The sequence below is a fragment of the Schistocerca gregaria genome, chromosome X (assembly GCF_023897955.1).
Source record: "Schistocerca gregaria isolate iqSchGreg1 chromosome X, iqSchGreg1.2, whole genome shotgun sequence".
Taxonomy (NCBI): Eukaryota; Metazoa; Arthropoda; class Insecta; order Orthoptera; family Acrididae; genus Schistocerca; species Schistocerca gregaria.
In genome coordinates this window covers 257,950,738-257,974,507 of record NC_064931.1, presented here as the reverse complement: position 1 = coordinate 257,974,507, position 23,770 = coordinate 257,950,738, and the positions used below count along the sequence as shown (strand labels likewise).

The 23,770-nt window shown below is 43.8% G+C and overlaps 1 non-coding gene across 1 annotated transcript; it reads right to left on the bottom strand.

The window, feature by feature from the left end:
- Positions 1-20,891: 20,891 nt before the first annotated feature.
- On the bottom strand, positions 20,892-20,966 carry Trnal-caa (transfer RNA leucine (anticodon CAA)). The gene has a single exon. It is a non-coding gene; the product is annotated as a tRNA-Leu (tRNA).
- Between the last annotated feature and the right edge of the window lie 2,804 nt (positions 20,967-23,770).

Here is a 23,770-nt window from a genome sequence, read left to right as displayed (position 1 = left end):
GGTGGCGATATGTAAGGTGTCAGGCAAATCCAACACTTTCCATGAAAACCCTGACATGATAAACAAATCCAGTAGTATGTCACATAGCTCCGAATAAAGCGTGACATTAAATTAACCAAAGTAATACGAGTAACGAGTGAGCAAATGGAATACCACAGACTAACACAAGAATGCCTAAATGCATGTCATACCTTCCCACCGTGAGACAGACGCAGTTCCGAGGGGAGAAACGAGAACAGAAGCCGAGAGCAGAACCGTGTTAAGCTAGAAGGCCCTACGATAAGGGATGGACTAAACACCCACGTCCACAGCTAACCCTTAGGACGACACCACCCGCAAGTTTTAATGTGAGACTTTTTCGCGTCTCTGTTACGTCAAGGACCACCCCCCAGCCCATGTTAAAAGCTACAGCCCTCCAGGAAAACAGTATAGATCTTACGATAACACAAAAAGGGCCACACCACCCACAGGTTTTAGCGTGAGACTTTTTCGCGTCTCTGTTACTTTGCAAACTTTAAAAACATTGCCCCACCACGAAAAGTATAACGTTTCTCATTGGATAGACAGAATTTTTGTAGGCGGAGCTTAAGGTTAACATTGAGACCCTTATTGCTCAGATGAAAACACAGCCAGATAGTTTTTTTAAACCAACTTCGGTAAATTGTAGTAAGGAGAAGTTAGGAGAGAGTTGCTTCCGAGACGGCGAGGTGAGCGGAGCTGCGCCGGCCGCCGCTGCCTAAACACCGAGAAGGTAATGAACGCACGCGATGCCGCATTTTTGAGCGCATAAGGCTTCACTCAGAACTGCAGAAGTCTCATCTGTTACACCCCCTTTTTGCGTAATACTAGTGTCGATAGTCAATTAAAGCTCATGGTGTTCACATTTGCCACTTTAAGTAAAAATCTGAAACGCGATGATTTTCCTGTTATATAGTTATTGAGAAGCCACATCAGCCACTGTAATTTACGACAAGTTAGATAAGTAATTAAAGATAATTGAGGGCCACTGTAGACCATTTTGGTAGTTTTCTCTTTTGTGAAACTTAATTTAAACCTAGATTATAGATGTGATACGGCATAGGTCATCCTTCGATCCATTGTAGAACTTGGAAACCCACTGAGGGAATATTCGTCCACATTTTTTGTTGAACGCAGTTGGTTTTTACCATCCTGTATTGAAACATTTCCTTTTATCAATAGTGCAATTTATAAACAATGTTTTGTGAGTAGAATAAAGTTTCCAATGGTATACGTAATTGCTTTTCCGACGTTATTTTACCAGCTAACTAAAAATAGGAAAGCCTTCAACCCCTTCCACTAAATTTAGTTAGCATTAAGATTCTTTTACAGGGAGTGCAGTGGAGCTGACGTTGAGATCATTTAGTATTTGGTTATATCATCGCTACTCTCACTGAACTCTTCTGAATTCTACATGTCATGTGTGGTTTGGCGTCTCCTTACCAGCAGCAGGTCCCAGGTTCAAACTCGTCAATCCCCTAAAAAACACTCTCAGAGCGTCGTTGCGCGAAATTGGTAGGGAGACACGATATAGAACGAACACACACCACCATGAATGTTTAGAATAACACCTACTGCTCTTGATCAGCTATTGTTAGTGGATCTTCCACTATCATGAACATTGCTTCTCGAGAGACCTAGAGCAGTTTAACTGATGACGGCACGTCTAACGACAATCTCCCATCAATGTGGTATCTGAACACTTTTGCTGTTTTGAGACAATGCTGCATTTTTGAAGCCAGTAAAACCTAACCAAAGGATACCATCGCGACTCTTTATTCTTCTTCTAATTTATTGGCAATGCACAACGGGTTAAACCAGTCTTAACGAAGTGAGTAATATCTGTTAACTCTCTTGGGTTGTTGGGTGTTCTGCGGGATATCAGCGTCGCACCTGCACGATATTTCGGTAGCGTAACTCGTTACCTTCATCAAGTGCGCCTTGAGACAGTCTCAGGTCGAAATATCGTGCAAGTACGACGCTGATATCCGGCAGAACACCCGACAATCTAAGATGTCATTAGATCGCCAGGGAAGACTGAAGAATTACATCTGTTAACTACTTTCCTTGGCGTCATATTTCCTCAGAATACAGGTACTAATATTCCAGTCTTAGCCATGACCTTAACTCCTGCATGATGCTTATCCTAAAACATTTACGCTGCAAAATTCCTGTTTAGAATAATAAACTTTTGCTTATTCTGGCTTATCCTTAAAAATTTACCCAAGTCTTCAGGGTATCCAAGGTTTCTCACGCCTAAGCCAGGCACACACTCTGCACTGACTGGTGTAATGCCCTTTCCGTTGACATACCCAACAAACTAAAGAATGAGACTGAATGCCCAGGTTAACTGCACAGGGTGCAAGTCACTAGAGTTAATGGTTCAGCCCTCGGTTCCTTACCGAACACTACAGTGATATTTAACCCCGTCGTTATGGGAAACGCAGGGATAGATCAAAGCCATTGGGGTAGGTAATCATACAAGCGAATATTGAAGTCTGTTCTTCCACTTCCATATTTTGCTGTTCCAGATGGTTCTTCTGCTCTCTGTCTTCCATCCATCCACTCCCTTTGCCCCTGCTATGGAATTATGGAACTGGCCTCTGTCTTCCTGTTGTCCATCTTCATTTTCAGCAGCCCTTCTGACACCAGTTATACGAGGGGGTACCCAAAACAAACCGAACTTATCATTTTTTTGAACTTACTTATTCACATTTTGATCACAAACCTTCACTCGCCTTCAAAGTCCCCTTCACTTTCACTAATACAATTGTCTAAGCTTCCATTCCATTTTTCAAAACAGTGTTTTGTGATCTTTTCTGATGCTTGACAGCACCTCCTTCGTTTATTCCTTCATCTCAGCAACATCAGAAAAACGCTTTCATTTCATGTCTCTTTTCATTCTAGGAAACAAAGGGAAAAAAATGGCTCTGAGCACTATGGGACTTAACATCTGTGGTCATCAGTCTCCTAGAACTTAGAACTACTTAAACCTAACTAACCTAAGGACATCACACACATCCATGCCCGAGGCAGGATTCGAACCTGCGACCGCAGCGGTCACGCGGTTCCAGACTGAAGCGCCTAGAACTGCACGGCCACAACGGCCGGCCGAAACAAAGAAAGATTCGCACGAAGCAAGGTTGGATGAGTATGAGGGGTGAGGAACAGGCTCATACCATTGTTGGCCGAGAACTGTCATACAAAATGGCTCTGAGCACTATGGGACTCAACTGCTGTGGTCATTAGTCCCCTAGAACTTAGAACTACTTAAACCTAACTAACCTAAGGACATCACACACATCCATGCCCGAGGCAGGATTCGAACCTGCGACCGCAGCAGTCGCACGGTTCCGGACTGCGCGCCTAGAACCGCGAGACCACCGCGGCCGGCAACTGTCATACGAACAGAGCTATGTAGCCAGTGGAATTGTCATGAAGGATAAACCATCACCCTACTGCCATCAATCAGGCCGCTTCCGCCGCACATTGTTGCCCAATCTTTTCAAAACTTCCAAGTAGAAATCCTGGTTAGCAGTCTGATCCCGCGGAGCAAATTCTGAATGGGCATTTCCTCCCACATCGAAAAAAACAAATCAGCATTGTCTTAATGTTTGATTTCACCTGACGAGATTTCTTGCGGCGAGGCGAGCTTGAAGTCTTCCACAACCTTAATTATAGCTTTGATTCAGCATCGTAAGCATAATACCGAGTTTCGCAACCAGTGATAATTTTTGAAAGAAAGTTTAGAGCCGGCCGCTGTGGCCGAGCGGTTATAGGCGCTTCAGTCTGGAACCGCGCGACTGCTACGGCCGCAGGTTCGAATCCTGCCTCGGGCATGGATGTGTGTGATGTCCTTAGATTAGTTAGGTTTAAGTAGTTCTAAGTTCTAGGGGACTGATGACCTCAGATGTTAAATCCCATAGTGCTCAGAGCCATTTGAACCACTTGAAAATTTGGATCAATTCGAGCCTCTTCTTTCATACAACAGCATGCTTCCACGCGAACTTGTTTTTGTCCAGTAGTCAGCAGTCGTGGCACGTATTTGCCAGCCACCCTTTTCATTCCTAAATCTTCTGTCATAATTCGCTACAATGAACCCCAAGTCACTTTCGATAGCTCTAGAATTTCTTGAATGGTTCTTTGTCGATCTTTGTTGATGCTTCCACGAACGATTTCAACATTTACATATTTTCAGACTGTGTAAGAACGACCAGAACGACGTTTGTCGTCAATTAACATTTTACCCCTTTGAATAAATTGAAGGTGGAGAGGGGAGCAGCTGCATCAGGACATTACACAGCGTCAACGACAACGAGTGAAAATGTGTACCGGACTGGGATTCGAACGCAGGCTCTCCTGTTTACTAGGCAGGTGCGTTAACCGCTGCGTCATCTGGGACACAGTGTCAACGCAGCTGGCGGACTATATTGACACATCTCACGCCAACCTACACTCCCACCGAGCGCCACCTATCGGCAGTCCCTGACAATTTCCTCCATGCTCGCTACTCAGAGATTGCCGCAGGAGGTCGGCCATACTTGGGCATCCGCACTGAAGAAGGTAGATCCATTGCCCATCTAGGCAAATCAATTATATGAATGCATAGCGTCTGTTTTTTCGGACATTATAGGAACTTTTCTTCTAGGTTTGACCCCTGTACGAATGTGTGATACTTAAAAAAAAAACACTGAACCAATGAATACCAGTATCAGCTTGGCTTTGTCAATCAGAAGTATAGTAAATTCTGTTATTGTAGACCTGAAAGAGACTAACTGATTGAATCCCATGAACACTTCCCTAGCGCCAAGCGATAGTAAGCTAGACATGTATCATGGTGGTACCACAAATATTTACATAAGTCCAGTGGTACTCTGTCAGTCCGAGTAGCATTTCCGAAAGAAATGCTGCGAACTTGTTACCTGTTTACATTCTTTCAATGAAGTGGGTACCAATTTGGGAACCTCCAATATTCCCACAGCAAGCGCTCACACACCACTACCTACTGTATTCGACCTGCCTCAGCGACCCAATAATACGCATTTCTTACAGGGTAAAAACTATTGAACTATATGAAAAAAGACGTAAATTAGTTACAAACTACGGCATGGACACACTTTATTCAAATCTAACAGTTACTGCAGATATCGAGTTTTTGGTTATGACATGTTCGACATGCCTGCCATCATTGGCGATGATGTAGTGCAAACGAATAGCGAAATTCTGCATGACCCGCTGAAGTATTGGAAAATCGATACAGTCGATGACCTCCTGAATGGCTGTTTTCAGCTCAGCAATGGTTTTGGGTTTATTGCTGTACACGTTGTCTTTAGTATAGCCAGACAAAAAGAAGTCGCATGCGTTAATATCCAGAGAATATGGTGGTCAATCGAGGCCCATGGCAGTGGCCTCTGGGTATCCCAGAGACAGAAGGAAGTATCCAAAGTGTTCCTCCAGGACATCAGACACTCTCCAACTTCGACGGGGGTCGAACTTCGTTTTGCATGAACCACATCTTGTCGAAATCAGGATCGCTTTGGATAATGGGGATGAAATAATCTTCAAAAAACTTCACGTACCGTTCGGTAGTCACCGTGCTATCTAGGAACATCGCACCAATTATTCCGTGACTGGACACTGCACACCGCACAGTTACCCGTTGACGGTGAAGAGTCTTCTCGATTGCAAAATGCGGATTCTCAGTCCTCCAAATGCGCCAATTTTGCTAACTGATAAAAGTAAATGTCGTGTAACTAGGGCCTCCCGTCGGGTAGACCGTTCGCCGGGTGCAAGTCTTTCGATTGGTCGCCACTTCGGAGACTTGCGCGTCGATGGGGATAAAATGATGATGATTAGGACAACACAACACACAGTGCATTTTGAATGCCCTAACGCATACTGTTTAGAAGTTATGGTGATTTTATTTCTTGTAGTTCAATGATTGTCACCATGTAGGTACAACTTTCTTTCATTTGTAAACATTGCTCCATGTGTAAACAGAATTCTTTGAAGAAAGAAACTACTGTTCTGAAGTCGCGTCAAAACTAATTGACAGAATTCTTTGCTGGTTAATCTACTGGCCAATTTGCTGGTGAAGCGAATAGAAGCAGTTTTCGTGCAAGATGCAAACGCTGCACTGAATTATTCCAAAGGCACTCACAGTTTTATCTGAAGCTGACAGACGGATTACGAGCACTGTCAGAACGTGCTATTACGTTTAGTCTGCTTGTTGCAGATTTGTCCCTTGCCCTCCGAATAGCATTCCTTTGCCTTTCTAATAATATGTTTCGCACATTTGCTAAATTCTCAATCTTGGTAGACACCGTCTATCGGGTTGCATTTGTATGTACAGTTCCACTGTTTTCTTCGAGTTCCTTCTGCAGTCTCCGTAATGAAGTAGAGTATCCCATTTCTCTTGGTTTGCGAAAAACATTCTTTTTCTTTTCTTCAAATTAACCAGTCCTCGACACACGTGAGCTACACAGGTTTTCGTCTCTTTGCTCTCTACGATTCTTTACTCTACATTACTTTATATGAGGCAAGCACCTTAATGACCATACGCCTGCTCTATAAGCCTCTTCCATTTCTTTCTGTCGAGTACATTGTTTGTATTTTCGGTGTTGATGTTCACCCTAGCTGTGTCCTCCCGGATGTTAACTCGCCACCTACTTCTGGGTCTTCCTCTCGTTCCATCTATTGTCTTGCTGAATGCTATTTTAGATAATCTATTTTCTTGCTAAATGGCCTGCCCAGCTCAACCTTCTCTCCTTTAACACTTCGTCGATGTTACGCTCTTTGTACAGCTCTCTTAATTCTTCATGTTTTCTTCTTCTCCACTCCATATTATTTTCATCACATACCATTCCAAAAAATTTTCTTAGCATTTTTCTTTCGATTATGATAAGTTTTTATTACTCTTTCTTTCTAAAGTTCAGTGCTTTACAACCTGGTGGAACAATCGATTGATACTAACGGTTTTTGAAGTTAGTGCGACGTGATATTTTCTTTAAGTTTTTGGCAAAACTAAAACGTACTATGTTCGCTGTTAGTAGATGAGCAAAAAAAAAAAAAAAAAAAAAAAAGTCTATGAGCACAATGGGACTTAACTTCAGAGGTCATCAGTCCCCTAGAACTTAGAACTACTTAAACCTAACTAACTTAAGGACATCACACCCATCCATGCCCGAGGCAGGATTCAAACCTGCGACCGTAGCGGTCGTGCGGTTCCAGACTGTAGCGCCTATAACCGCTCAGCCACTTCGGCCGGCGTAGATGACCATCTTTTTCTAAATCAGTTCTATTTTTTGTTACTAGAAATACTCCCTAAGCACTTGAAGCGGCCAACTGTCTTGAAAGGAATCCATTCACGATACTAGCCGCAGAAATTACTATAGTTACACTCTGAAAAAGCTAGTGGTAGTGATACCTTGGAAATGAGAAAATGCTATACGCTCTTTAGTGAAGACTTTCTTGGAACTCGTCTCTGTGAAAACAGAAGAATTACGATTTCTCAAATGGTCATACAAATATTTAAGATGAACATCTTAGCTCAATCGTGCTGTAGTTCGGGTGTCAGTTTGTTCAGTGCTATACTTGCAATTCGGGCGTAATCTCACGAAGCGTAATAAGCAGTGTAGTATGCGCAAAGGATATGCGGAGCTTTGTAATTTACTGTTCTTACGAGCCCTCTCGTGTGCGTACTGTTTTATGCAGAACCTCTGCTATCAGCTGGTCCAGAAATTTCCTAGCTGTGCGCTTTGAAGACGCCACAGTCAGAGCGCTGCCAGCTGTTAAGATTTACGGGAGCGTACAGACGAGTGGAACACTTGAGCGAGCGCCAGCTAGTGCAGCTAAAACAGGAAACGGAAACAGTTGCTGAACACCAACAACAAGCGAGCCGGCGCGTTGACGGCACAAGAACTGGCTGGGAGCGTATAGCTGGCGATAGGAGATGTGTTAAAAATAACGGGAATTTTTTTAAGTATTTTATTTATTAGTGTACATCAATGTTATCCCCATAAGATCAGTCCCCAGCAGATACACTCTAAGACAATAAATGACGCTGTACATGTGCAGATAAACAAATGATTATAATATCAGAAAAATTGTAGTCAAGATAGACACGAAGCCCACGCTTATCACAGTAGTACAAGTTTATATGCCAACTAGCTCCTCGGATGATGAAGAGATTGAAGAAATTTATGATGCGACAAAAGAAATTCTGCAGATAGTGAAGGAAGCCCAAAATTTAATGGTCACGAATGACTGGAATTCAATAGTAGGAAAAGGAAGAGAAAGAAAAGTAGTAGGTGGGTATGGAATGGGGGTAAGGAATGAAGAAAGATACCGCCTGGTTGAATTTTGCACAGAGCATAGCTTAATCATAGCTACCACTTGGCTTACGAACCGTGAAAGAAAGTCGTATATGTGGAAGAGGCCTGGAGACACTGGAAGGTTTCTGATGGATTATATAATGGTAAGACAGAGATTTAGGAACCAGATTTTAAATTGTAAGACATTTCCAGGGGCAGATGTGGACTCTGACCACAATTTATTGGTGATGATCTGTAAATTAAAACTGAAGAAACTGGAAAAAGGTGGAAATTTAAGTAGATAGGACCTGGATAAACTGAAAGAACCAGAGGTTGTAGAGAGTTTCAGAGAGAGCATTAGAGAACGATTAACAAGAATGGGTGAAAGAAATACAGTAGAAGAAGAAGGGATAGCTTTGAGAGATGAAATAGTGAAGACAGCAGAGGATCAAGCAGGTAAAAAGACGAGGGATAGCAGAAATCCTTGGGTAACAGAAGAGATATTAAATTTAATTGATAAAAGGAGAAAATATAAAGACGCAGTAAATGAAGCAGGCAAAAAGGAATACAAACGTCTCAAAAATGAGATCGACAGGAAGTGCAAAATGGCTAAGCAGGGATGGCTAGAGGACAAATGTAAGGATGTAGAAGCTTACCTCACTAGGGGTAAGATAGATACTGCCTACAGGACAATTAAAGAGACCTTTGGAGAGAAGAGAACCACGTGTATGAATATCAAGAGCTCAGATGGCAACCCAGTTCTAAGCAAAGAAGGGAAGGCAGAAAGGTGGAAGGAGTATATAGAAGGTTTATACAAGGGCGATGTACTTGAGGACAATATTATGGAAATGGAAGAGAATGTAGATGAAGACGAAATGGGAGATACGATACTGCGTGAAGAGTTTGACAGAGCACTGAAAGACCTGAGTCGAAACAAGGCCCCCGGAGTAGACAACATTCCATTAGAACTACTGACGGCCTTGGGAGAGCCAGTAATGACAAAACTCTACCAGCTGGTGAGCAAGATGTATGAGACAGGCGAAATACCCTCAGACTTCAAGAAGAATATAATAATTCCAATCCCAAAGAAAGCTGACAGGTGTGAAAATTACCGAACTATCAGTTTAATAAGTCACAGCTGCAAAATACTAACGGGAATTCTTTACAGACGAATGGAAAAACTGGTAGATGCGGACCTCGGGGAGGATCAGTTTGGATTCCGTAGAAATGTTGGAACACGTGAGGCAATACTGACCTTACGACTTATCTTAGAAGAAAGATTAAGAAAACGCAAACCTACGTTATCAGTTGGTAGGACATGTTCTGAGGCATCAAGGGATCACAAATTTAGCATTGGAAGGCAGCGTGGAGGGTAAAAATCGTAGATGGAGACCAAGAGATGAATACACTGAGCAGATTCAAAAGGATGTAGGTTGCAGTAAGTACTGGGAGATGAAGAAGCTTGCACAGGATAGAGTAGCATTGAGAGCTACATCAAACCAGTCTCTGGACTGAGGACCACAGCAACAACATCAGAAAAATTGGAGGAATTATTGAAGAGAATGAGCTTCTCAGATTGAGAAAGACAGTAACGCGTTTGTCCATCTCTGGCCCTCATGAAAGCAGTTATTCGGTTGACATTGATTGATAGAGTTGTTGGCTGCCCTCTTGAGAGATATCGCCCCAAGTTCTGTCCAATTGGCGCGTTAGATAGTTGGAGATTGGTTGAAGGGCCCTAGTCATAACGCTCCCAACGTTCTCAATTGGAGAGATATCTGGCGACCTTGCTGAAAAACGCTGGTTTTGCCCAGCCCAAAGGCAAGCAGTAGAAATTCTGTCCGTGTGTGGGCGGGAATTATCTTGCTGAAATGTGTCCCCAGATGGCTTGCCATGAAGGACTACAAAATGGGGCGTAGAATATCGTCGACGTACCGCTGTGCTGTAGGGGTGCCGCGGATAAAAAACAAAGGGGTCCTGCTACGAAAACAAATGTCACCCCAGACCATCTCTCCTGGTTTTCGGGCCGTATAGCGGGCGACCGTCAGACTGATATCCCTCCGCTGTGTAGGGTGCCTCCAGACACGTCTTCGCTGGTCATCGGGGCTCAGTTCGAAGTGGGACTCATCGCTGGAGATAATTCTATTCCTGTAATGGAGATTGCAGACTGAAGACGTGAAACAATTCTGAAACAGTTCTGGAACTCGACCTTTGGGAGAGGTTTTAGTTCTCTTAGCGATACGTTTTTAATCTCGCCTGTGTTTATGAAACGGCAGGCATTCAGGCTTACTTTATCTTTTAGAACAGAACAAAGTCAGAGGGAGGCTGCGACATTATTGCAGTATTGTTTTTGGCCACAAATTCATACAGGAGCAATGAAGTATCAGCTGGTGAATTATGATGTTGCAAAAGCCATAAATTTTGTAATTTCGCGTTTAGTACTGGTCCCAATTCGCGAGAGTTTTTCTTTGTTGTGTTGGTAAACATATCCGGGACGTATCTGGTCGGTGTTAATTAAATTTAAAATTTAGAAATTTGTGATAAGGCCTCATGGGACCATACTACTGAGGTCATCGGTCCTTAAGCCTACACACTACTTAATGTAACTTAAACTGACTTACGGTATGGACAACACACCCATGCCCGAGGGAGGACTCGAACCTCCGAGTGGGCTAGCCGCACGGTTAGTGGCAAGGCGCCCGTTCGGTATTAGCCATATCGTATATTTAGTCTGTTGTCAGCCGTAAACAAGGTTACATGGTTTTGGAAGACTCGGTGATGATTAATTTTGTATAAACTGGATCAGAGAATTTGTATTAAATGTTGTTATAAGAGCAGAATAAAGTGTAGAAAACTTTTAGGAATGTTGAATGTTGTTTTGGGTGAGTCTACTGATAGTAAAACGAGGTTTTACGAGTGGTATAAGCGTTGCGATAAAGGGCGTGAAGATATTTAAGACGCATTAGCACATCAACCGACGAAATGGTGTAAAAAGTGAAGGAAATTAACGTGAACTATAGACGAAACGAAATCAGGGAAGTCGCTGACAGTGTTGGCATGTCGACTGGCTCATGCCATGAAATATGTTCGGATGTGTGGGGTACGAAGTATGGGACGGCAAAATGTATTCCATAATTGTTGTATTTCCAACAATTACAGCGGCGGGTGCAAGTTCCTCAGTAGTCGCTAGATGGAATCAGCCACGACGCAGAACTATTGCAACATGTCATAACAGGTGATGGAACTTTTGTTTACGGATATGGCCTCGAAGCTAAGGCTCAGTCGTTTGAGTGGAACCATTCTGGATCGGCAAGGTCGAGGAAGGTTCAACGAATCCCGCCAGGTGAGGAGGCTAGACTCACTGTGATCTTCGTCCGCTCCCGGTTGCTGAGTGGTCAGCGCTACGTAATGTCATACGTAAAGGCCTGGATTCGATTCCCGTCTGGGTCGGAGATTTTCTCCGCTGAGGGACTGGGTGTTGTGTTGTCCTTATCATCATCATTTCATCTCCATCGACACGCAAGTCGCCGAAGTGGCGTCAACTCGAAAGACTTGCATCAGGCGAACGGTCGACCCGACGGGAGGCCCTGGCCACATGGCTTTTCCATTACTGTGATCTTCCGTTTTGATGACACATTGAACCGTGAATTTTTGGCACAGGGTTGAACAATCAATATGGAGTACTACTAACACGTTCAACGCCGTTTGCATAAGGTAATCCGAAGAAAAGACGCCCGAACTTGTAAACAGGAGTTTTGTCATGTATTACAAGTGGCTTTATGATAGTAAAATGAAAGCCAATATTAATAAAAATTCGACTGTTCAGCGTAAGTTTTTGTACGTTTTGTTCTGTTGCTTGGAGGATTCCGCTTTCTCCATTTTGGCGCTTCTTAAGTAAATGTTTTGCATGTGAAAGACTAAAACGCCTTCTTTTAATTTCACGTGATTTATTTATTTATTTATTTATTTTTAAATCCCGTAACACTTCTCACTGGATTTTGAGTAAAATGTTCAGTTAAATATCATTTTTTGCATCTGGTAGTGTAGCGTTTTATTGTAATTTTTAATGTTCATTGCCGGCCGAAGTGGCCGAGCGGTTCTAGGCGCTACAGTCTGGAACCGCGCGACCGCTACGGTTGCAGGTTCGAATCCTGACTCGAGCATGGATGTGTGTGACGTCCTTAGGTTAGTTAGGTTTAAGTAGTTCTGAGTTCTAGGGGACTGATGACCTCATAAGTTTAGTCCCATAGTGCTCAGAGCCATTTGAACCATTTGAATGTTCATTGAGAAACAGCACTATTTGTCGAGCATGTGCGCTGACTTACAAATGCGATTACATACTACTTTGTTATCGCTATGTTATAGAGTTCTAGACCATGCATGACTGCGAGCAAAATACAGGTAAGAGCACAAAAGAGTTTTTAAATTCAGAGAATTGCCTAAATATGCATTATTTCATAAGTAAATGTGAGTTGCTAAGGGGCGACAATGTCGCAGCCGCAATGCAGAAGGGGCTCCACGTGCGTTCGGGGTAACCGTAAACGCATCAGTGTAGGAAACTGAATTACCATCGATTGATATTGGCTTAGTGTTAGATCTTCACGTGATTTTAAGCATCCATTAACAGAAACTCCAAATATACTCGGAACCCTTCCTCGACAACGACCGATAAACTGCACAGTCATTTGCTGTCATTGGAGCAACTATGATTTTTTTTAAATAGAATGATACACCTTTTAACGACATCCGAAAAGCTTGAAAAGACGAATACAGTGATGTAATACTTTTCAGTGTTGAGGTTTGAACTCTTCGCTAAAAAATCCGAGGAAGTAGTACAGTTGGAAAGCAGTGTGGACAGAGTAGAGCTGCGATGTGAACACCGCCAAGCAGAGCTCTCTTTTGAGGCAGCAAAACAGGTCTACGTTACTAACAAGGGGAAGGCCTCAGACACGGCCAACCGATTCGGCTCAAATTTGGCAGGCCGCTTGTGTACAACCTACAACGAAGGAATCTAAGATATTTTGGGTCAACACCCCCGCGTTTTTGAGAAAATCACCCCTAAAGGTTATGTCAAGCAATCGACTCAGAATTGGCGGGATCGATAGATAATTGTAAATAGAGCATTTTTCATCATCAGAAATGGGGTCCGAAAACGGATCGCGGTAAGAAACTTTGACAATTGTCGCTTCTGTACCCACCTGGTAAACGCTTTTTGCCGATAGCGCAACGGCCAAGGTAGCCGGCACGGTAGCTCAGTGTGTTCGGTCAGCGGGTTAGCCACCCTCTGTAATGAAAAAACTGAGTGAATGGGTCAATAATGAACTTCAACGGGCGTCGGGGGACGTCGGCCACGAACGTTTCCAACGAACCATAATTAACAAAATGAGGTTGCTCGTCATAACCTTTAGAGGTGATTTTCTCAAAATTGCGGGAGTGTTGACCCAAAGTATCTTAGAAGCCTTCGTTATAGGTTGTACACAAGCGACCTGCCAAATTTGAGCCGAATCGGTTGGCCGTGTCTGAGGCATTCCCCTTGTAAGATATAATCTCATTTCTTACACAACGTAGATGCAGGGTCAGCTATGATTTTCGTGTGTGGAATTACTGCATATGCTAGCTTTTGACGAGTTAGATGGGACTTAGGAAAACTATTTCAGATGTGTGTACGTTTCCAGGTTTTTACAGAAAAAATACATTTTCGTCAGGTAGTTTTTCATTTAAACCCGCCCCGCCGCAGCCGAAACAGAAACGTCGGCCACTCATACTTCATAACGACAGACAGCCCTATTCAAGGGAAAAAGGAAATTATTGTATTGCCTTGCTTAGATTTGAAAAACAAATAATAATACCTGGCCTGTCTTTGCCTGGAGACGCCTGAATGCTTGTTGAAGTAAACCGGCTGTTTACGGGGAAATGTGTCTGTGTATACTATTGGAAACTGAAATCAGACGGAGTTTATTCATTCAAATAAAGTAAACAGTTTATTCAGAATGACTAACGACATGTCACCCACAAAATAAATACTTTTCTTAACGATACGTAGTTTTACATTTTAGTTAAGCACGTTCTCAAATGTTTGAAAATCGACTGCAGGGCACATTTGCAATCGCCGTTCGAGAAATAGATGAACAGATGAAAGAACATTGGATGATATGCCGTTGCATTCTCTGACATCGCGACGATGTTGTCTGAAGCAGTTGGTGTTTCATAACAGACGGCATCTATCATTGCTCCTCATAGAAAGAAATCTAGAGAAGACAAATCAAGAGACTTGGTCAGCCATTGCACTGCTGTATTCCGTCCAATCCAAAGTTAAGGAAACTTTTCATTCAGTATTTGCGTTGCAATACGGAAAGAGTGAGTTGGGCAGCCGTCGTATTGGAACTACATAGGATGAGGCAGCTAAGTCATAACACCTCTTGTATCTCCCCAACCGAAACAGATACAAAGATGCCGTTTGGACAGTGAATTGCAGGGACAGGGGCTACTTGAATACATCACATTTCATGTTCGTGCTATTTTTTTATTACAGAGATATAAGGCCATCTTTGTTTTTTTTTTAATGGAACACTATGTTAAATTTTAGCGTAACATGATGGGCCTCAAAAGAAGGTTTCAAATATGTGTATATCACAATATTTAGGCGAATAGTTTTTGAGACACAGATATGTTTCCGTATCGTATTCCTCCTTCGAAGCGGCGTTGTCCAATGCGACCTTTCCAGTTGACCATCTTAACAGGGAAGGCGTTGTTTTCCTGCTTCTCGATAACCCCGCAAGGTGACGCACGCGGTAGCTGGAGAGAAGGGTATAAATGAGTTGCTGGTTTAATGAGATATCGCATTTTCGTCATAGTTTCTTGGAGCGGACATGTAGACCAACGAAGAAAAGTTAGATATGCTTCTAGTGTATGGCGAAAGCAGAAGAAATGCTGTTAGAGCAATAAAGCGATATGGAGAGCTGTATCCCGATTGTGAGCGACCTACGCGCCAGATTCTTGCACGTATTTGCTAGAAACTACTTGAATCGGGATCATGGAACGCCATACAGAGGACAGGGCAGAAAACTGCAACTGGCGAGGTACATGAAGAGGGCGTTCTAGCTTTGGCGCAAAACGACTCTACTGTTTCGTCGCGTCGTATCGCCTCGGAATGTCGTATAAGTCAGAGAAGTGTTCAATGCATATCGCACCGGCATAGATTTCATCCGTTTCACCTGTCATTACATGAAGCACTCTCCGGTGTGGATTTCGAACGGCGCCAGGAATTTGGCCGGCTTCGACAGGTACAGCATCAGCAACCGTGGAGTGTTAACGTGTGGTACGGCATTGTCGGATATGTGATTGTGGGGCCGTACGTCATTCCGGGAATACTAAATGGCGATAACGATGCACAGTTCCGGTGAAACGTTCTGCCCATTTTTCTGGAAGAGGTACCACTAATTGTGCATGTGGTTCCACATGACGGCTGTCCTGCTCACTCTTCCCGTGTGGCTGCAGAACTGTTAAATGAAGAGTTCCCGGATTGTTGTATAGGACGACGTGCTGAAGTGAAGTGGCCAGCCCGGTGTCCTGATTTAACCCCTCTTTATTTTTTCTGTGGAGAGCAATCAAACATGAAGTGTATAATCAAATACCAACTACGCCAGACGATATGAAGCAACGTATCATCGAAGGGCGCGCTGATATCTCACGTGACACCCACTCAGCCGTTCACAAATCATTCGAACGGAGACTACAAATGTGCATTGCAGCAGAGGGGAAGCATTTTGAGAACATGCTTCAGTAAAGTATTGTATCATGTACAGTATGTATTTCGCATCTTTGTGTGTATTTGCTTCGTATTGTGATCAATAGTAAATATTTTCAAATAACAAACAAATAGGTATGATATAATTGTGGGCAACAAGGGTCTCCTCATTTACATTTGTATTTCTGCTACTTAAAATGTATTAACATCTTGTAGTACTTTAATACAGTATGTTGTCTACTGTTTTGATATAAAAGTTATGAAATAACTGAATAATATTTGCGCGACATCATCAGTTAATTTTTTTCTGAAAATATCGTAGTATGTATTACTATTGTCGGGTAAATGGGCGTGTTTGAGTACGGACGGACTCGTGACGTTTACCATGTACTCTACACAAGAAAGGTCGCATTGGACAACGCCGCTTCGAAGGACGAACACGATACGAGACAATATCTGTGTCTCAAAAACTTTTCGCCTAAGCATTATGATATACCACATATTTGAAACGGTCTTTTTAAGCCCATCATGTTACGTTAAAATTTAAGATATGGTTCCATTTAAAAAAACCAAAGAGGGTCTCATATCTCTGTAATAAAAAAATTGCAGAAACATGGGGAAATGTGATGTATTCAAGTAGCCCTGTCCCTGCAATTCACTGTCCAAACGGCATGTATGTATCTATTACGGTTAGGGAGACACAAGGGGTGTTATGACTTAGCTGCCGAACCCCATATACACTGTGCCGGCCGCAGTGGGCGAGCAGTGCTAGGCGCTACAGTCTGGAACCGCGCGACCGCTACGGTCGGTGGTTCGAACCCTGCCTCGGGCATGGATGTGTGTGATGTCCTTAGGTTAGTTAGATTTAAGTAGTTCTAAGTTCTAGGGGACTGATGACCTCAGAAGTTTAGTCCCATAGTTCTCAGAGCTGTATAAACTGTCGCTTATACGAGTACAGCGGCACCTCTCCTAGATCAACAGATGGGATGTTCGTAGGAATGTGTACATTAGTATTTCCATTCCTGGGATGAAGTAATGTCCCACAATGAAATTTTCTATGATGCCGCATTATAGGTTTACGCTTTACGGTTATTTTTGTTGTACCTGACGAAGCCATCATCGATGTGCAGATGGCCAGTAGCGCATGTAACGTAAATTTACATTGCTGTAGTTTGTAAAGGTTGTTTCGCCGCTAAAGAGCACACGCTGGACAAACGTGGTGTTGTCTCTCAAATGATGCAGAGCAAACCATCAGAATTCTATATGACTTCCGAAATCACGTCCTGCGATTGCCTGATGTAGTGACAGATGATAAGAGTGGAATTTATGTCGAGTGCGAATGATTCCCCACTGGTTATCTCATACTCCTTGGCAACACGTCTCGTGAAACTATTTGCCTTATAAAAGCAGCATGTCTAACTTCTCATCATTGATGTACATGTCTGCATGCAAGCAGTGTTGAAGCAGAAATGACCTGCCAATAGGCGACACAGATCCCGCTAGTTCTGCAGTGCAGACAAATAAACTGTTTACGGTTTTTTATAATGACGTAGCAAGACGTAAACGTGTTTACACTTAGGCGAATCAAGTCATGGTAAAGTGATGTGCACATATACTGATGGTGACAATATCGTGTACACAAGGTATAAAAGAGCAGTGTATTGGCAGAGCTTTCATTTGTACAGTGTACTAAAAGAAATCAGCTAAATTTCGATTACGCGATAAGTCACACAAATCTGAGGGCTGTAAATTCAACTAAATACTTAGGAATTACAATTACAAATAACCTAAATTGGAACGATCACATAGATAATATTGTGGGTAGAGCAAATCAAAGACTGGGATTCATTGGCAGAACACTTAGAACGTGCAACAGGTCTACCAAAGAGACTGCTTACACCACGCTTGTCCGCCCTATCCTGGAGTATTGTTGTCCGGTGTGGGATCCGCATCAGGTGGGACTGACGGATGTCATCGAAAAAGTACAAAGAAGGACAGTTTTCTCCTCCGACTGCGAAAACACTCTGTTGGCACCCACCTACATAGGGATAAATGATCATCACGATAAAAAATGTAAGTGCTCGTTTTTCCCGCGTGCCGTTCGAGAGTGGAACGATAGAGAGACAGCTTGGAGGTGGTTCATTGAAACCTCTGCCAGGAACTTTATTGTGAATAGCAGAGTAATCTCGTAGATGTAGATGTATTCAGGTGATTCATGTAAAAAAGTTCCCGATGTGGTTAGAGCCACACAACGGAAATTAATGGACTTCGTACGCGGAATGTTAGTTGGAGCTAGATGCATAGCACATTCCATTTCTGAAGTCGGTAGAGAATTGAATAATTCGAGATCCATAGTGCCAAGAGTGTCCCGAGAATGCCACATTTCAGGCATTACTTCTCACCACGAACAACGCATTGGCCGACGACCTTCACTTAACGACAGAGAGGAGTGGCATTTGCGTAGAGATGTCAGTGGTAACAGACAAGCAACACCGCGTGAAATAACCGCAGGAATCGATGTGGGACGTACGACCAATGTATCCGTTAGGACAGTACCGCGAAATTTGCAGTTAACGGGCTACGACAGCAACCGACATACGGGATTGTCTTTGCTAACAGCACAACTGCAATGCTTCTCCTGGGCTCTTGACATATCGGTTGGCTCCTTGCCGACTGGGAAGCCTTGTCCTGGTCAGATGATCCCGATTTCAGTTGGTAAGAGATGATGGTCGCGTTCGAGAAAGGCGCAGAGACCACGGAGCCGTGGGCCCAAGCTGTCAACAAGGCACTGTGCGACCTGGTGGTGATTGCATAATGGGGTGGGCTGTGTTTGTACGAAATGGACTGGGTCCTCTGGTCCAACTGAAGCGGCCAATGACTGGAAATGGTAATGTTCGGCTATTTGGAGACCATTTGCAGCCATTCACAGACAACAAGCTCATGTCACTGAGCTACTGGTGTTCGCAATTCGAGCGAATGATTTGGCCATCCAGATCACCCGACATGAATCCCATCGAAAATTTATGGAACATAATCGGAAGATCAGTTCGTGCACAAAATCCTGCATTGGCAACACTTTCGCAGTTACGGCTTAATGTTTCTGTAGAGAACTTCCAACGACTTGTTGAGTCCATGCCATGTCGAGCTGCTGCACTACGCTGGACAAAAGGGTGTCAGACATAATTCTAGGATGTATCATGACTTTTGTCACCCTATTGTACAACGTAACAGCTGATTCCGGCCGACTTCCTTCAGTTTTAGAACACTTCTCGGAGTCTTTTGCGAAGAGTTTCAACTTCAACATTAATAAGCATTATATCACTGCACTCGTCTTTTCAAGCACTTTTGGATTCCGTTAAAAAGATACACTACTGGCCATTAAAATTGCTACACCACGAAGATGACGTGCTACAGACGCGAAATTCAACCGACAGGAAGAAGATGCTGTGATATGCAAATGATTAGCTTTTCAGAGCATTCACACAAGGTTGGCGCCGGTTGTGACACCTACAACGTGCTGACATGAGGAAAGTTTCCTACCGATTTCTCAAACACACACAGCAGTTGAGAGGCGTTCCCTGGTGAAACGTTGTCGTGATGCCTCGTGTAAGGAGGAGAAATGCGTACCATCACGTTTCCGTCTTTGATAAAGGTCAGATTGGGTTCAAGAGTGTAATACGGCACGCCGTGCTGGATCCCAACGGCGTCGTATCACTAGCAGTCGAGATGACAGGCATCTTATTCGCATGGCTGTAGCGGATCGTGTAGCCACGTCTCATCCGTGAGTCAACAGATGGGGACATTTGCAAGTCAACAACCATCTGCACGAACAGTTCGACGACGTTTGCAGCAGCATGGACTATCAGCTCGGAGACCATGGCTGCGGTTATCCTTCACGCTGCATCACAGACAGGAGCGCCTGTGATGGCGTACTCAACGACGAACCTGGGTGCACGAATGGCAATACGTCATTTTTTCGGATGAGTCCATGTACTGTTTACAGCATCATGATGGTCGCATCCGTGTTTGGCGACATCGCGCTGAACGCACATTGGAAGCGTGTATTCGTCATCGCCATAGTGGCGTATCACCCGGCGTGATGGTATGGGGTGCCATTGGTTACACGTCTCGGTCACCTCTTGTTCGCATTGACGACACTTTGAACACTGGACGTTACATTTCAGATGTGTTACGACCCGTGGCTCTACCCTTCAAATGGTTCAAATGGCTCTGAGCACTATGGGACTTAACATCTGTGGTCATTAGTCCCCTAGAACTTAGAACTACTTAAACCTAACCAACCTAAGGACATCACACACATCCATGCCTGAGGCAGGATTCGAACCTGCGACCGTAGCAGTCTCGCGGCTCCGGACTGAGCGCCTGAACCGCGAGACCACCGCGGCCGGCGCTCTACCCTTCATTCGAGCCCTGCGAAACCCTACATTTCAGCAGAATAATGCACGACCGCATGTTGCAGGTCCTGTACGGGCCTTTCTGGATACAGAAAATGTTCGACTGCTGCCCTGGCCAGCACATTCTCCTGATCTCTCATCAGTTGAAAACGTCTGGTCAATGGTAGCCGAGCAACTGGCTCGTCACAATACACCAGTCACTACTCTTGATGAACTGTGGTATAGTGTTGAAGCTGGATGGGCAGCTGTACCTGTACGCGCCATCCAAGCTCTGTTTGACTCATTGCCCAGGCGTATCAAGGCAGTTATTACGGCCAGAGGTGGTCGTTTTGGGTACTGGTCTCTCAGGATCTATGCACCCAAACTGCGTGAAAATGTAACTTCCTGGCAGATTAAAACTGTGTGCCCGACCGAGACTCGAACTCGGGACCTTTGCCTTTTGCGGGCAAGTGCTCTACCAACTGAGCTACCGAAGCACGACTCACGCCCGGTACTCACAGCTTTACTTCTGCCAGTACCTCGTCTCCTACCTTCCAAACTTTCATATCAGCGCACACTCTGCTGCAGAGTGGATATTCTCATTCTGCGTGAAAATGTAATCACATGTCAGGTCTAGTATAATACGTTTGTCCAATGAATACCCGTTTATCATCTGCATTTCTTCTTGGTGTAGCAATTTTAATGCCCAGCAGTGTATGTATTGAATAATTAGGAAAAAAAATTATCTTGCCTGAACATTTCCGAGAGTGTACGGCAGGCTACAGTCCGTAATACTAAGGATATAATGAGTGAACACTAGTAGTCCAATCGTTACAAATACCGATGCTTCCTGCCACCTGACACGGCTATGAGGACCGGAAAAGGTATGCTCAACGTCCCCAGTGTACTGATGCTAATCGGAGTTGGTTCTTTTTCTTGCCGTCGACCAGCTGTTACGGGGCTCCTGCTATGGTTGGGTCGGTGTCTGCTGAGCGATGCTACCCCGCGAGCGTGTCTTGTGGCGTCGAGCAGTCCCGCAGTGTGATTTCCTTAGGACCGACGAAGCGCATTACGCTCCACAAGCAGAAAACAACTGAAAATTGGCATTTAATGAAGCTTTAGACTTACGATAAGAAACCGTATGAATCACTGAAAATAATTCAGTTAAGCGCAATACTCTATATCATGCCTAAATTTGTAAGCTTATTCACCTGTTGCAACTTAATCTTTCTTACAACTGCTTTAACTCTGAGGAAGCTATATATTCGCAGCCGGACAGTTTCGCCATTGGGAATTGCATGGCGGGGCACTTAGCCTACATATTCATTAACTAGATGTACTAAGAGAAGGTTTTTAAGCAATTTCAACAGGGTGCCCACAAAGTTATTTACTACAAATATATCGTCAATGACGCCTTAGTGACGTTGAACGGTACAGAGAAGAACGTTACTAATATGCATTCACAACAAAATAATGTGCACGATAAATTCAATTTCATCTGTAAAATCGAAGTATTAACTGTATTAACAGTTTAGATGTTATAATAAAGAAGAATGAGTCAATGCACAAATTTGGAAATTTTCGGAAACCAACAACTACAAACACGTTAATCAGTAACGGATCCTGCTACACAGTAATCCATAAAATAGCGTACATTCACGCACTGATATGGAAAATGGTAAATCTTCAGGTTCATGAAGCAAAGAAATAGCGAGCCTTGAAAATTTAGGCAAAGTAAACAATTTGGAAATAGAAGTTATTAAGGAGGTACACAAACAGACGCTGTAAGTTAAACAAAACGAGATTACTCTAGAGAGAGAAACAACTAAACACGAAACCAATTTCGCTGTATTCCCCTCTAACGGTGGCATTTCTAACAAAATAGACGAAACTTTCAAAAATACGAAAATCAAAATTGGGGTTCGCACCGAAAACAACATTAAAAGTTGAAAGGTTGTTATAGTATCAGAAGTGGCGATATTAGCCACAGATGACACTTTTTCTGAGTACAAAGCATTACGGACATAATCTACTGCCTGAAATGATAATTAAATCAAGACCCTAAGCTGCCGACAGGCGTTGATATACATCAACGGGGACAGCTGAAAACGTGTACCCCGACTGGGACTGGAACCTGGGATCTCCTGCTCACATTCCATCGAGTACACAGAGGATAGTGCGACTGCAGGGACTTATCCCTTGCACGCTTCCCGTGAGACCCACTTTCCCAACATAATGTCCACACACTATATTCGTAGTGCCCCTGCCCATTTCACTCATTACTCGCGGCAGACAATCTTACCGAGCCCCGTAAGAGTTCGGGAAATGCGTGTGCATCCAGCCCAGAAGAAGAAGGTCAATGGCCGGTTAGCCTTAACTATATGAAAATGGTATCTGTTCTTCCAGACATGTCCGAAAGAATAGATACCATCTTCATATAGTTAAGGCTTACTGGCCATTGAGCTTCTTCAGATATATCCGAAAGAACAGCCATGTAAGCGGGAGATCCCGGGTTCGAGTCCCGGTCGGGGCACATATTTTCAACTGTCCCGGTTGATGTATATCAACGGCTGTCGACAGCTTAGGGGCTTGATTTAATTATCATTTCATTCAAAGAGAGCTACATGGTCACCGGTGGTATCTGTTCTTTCGGACATATCATCTTCATATGTGAATACTGCCTGTTAGCAGACCAGGCACATGGCGCGGTAAGTAAGGCGGAGCGGACGAGAGGCGAATTGGGAATCACTTTAGCGACAACGCGTGCCGCAAACGGAAAATCCACTGACATAAGCGACTAGGGCAGAATGTTATCTCCCGACGCCTGGTATCAAGCATTTTAGACCATTGAAGCTGGTCGGCTGCCTTGAGCATAAACCGAAAGTGACTGAAAGGTAATGAAGTGATGAGTAAGCGACAATTTATTGGACGTCTTGCCTCATGACAGAACGCACGGGTCGGAGGCTTTTCTACTCTGTAAGGCAGCATAAGCGACGACCTCTGGTAGATCAGACTGCAGAGTAGAGTGCTGATGCAAAGGCAAGGGTTTCGGAGAAGTGAACTCACTGGTCAGCGATCTTTATTGGATACAGAGCTCCGCAGCAGATGACACCTGCATTTTTGCCCGCATCTCGTGGTCGTGCGGTAGCGTTATCGCTTCCCACGCCCGGGTTCCCGGGTTCGATTCCCGGCGGGGTCAGGGATTTTCTCTGCCTCGTGATGGCTGGGTGTTGTGTGATGTCCTTAGGTTAATTAGGTTCAAGTAGTTCTAAGTTCTAGGGGACTGATGACCATAGATGTTA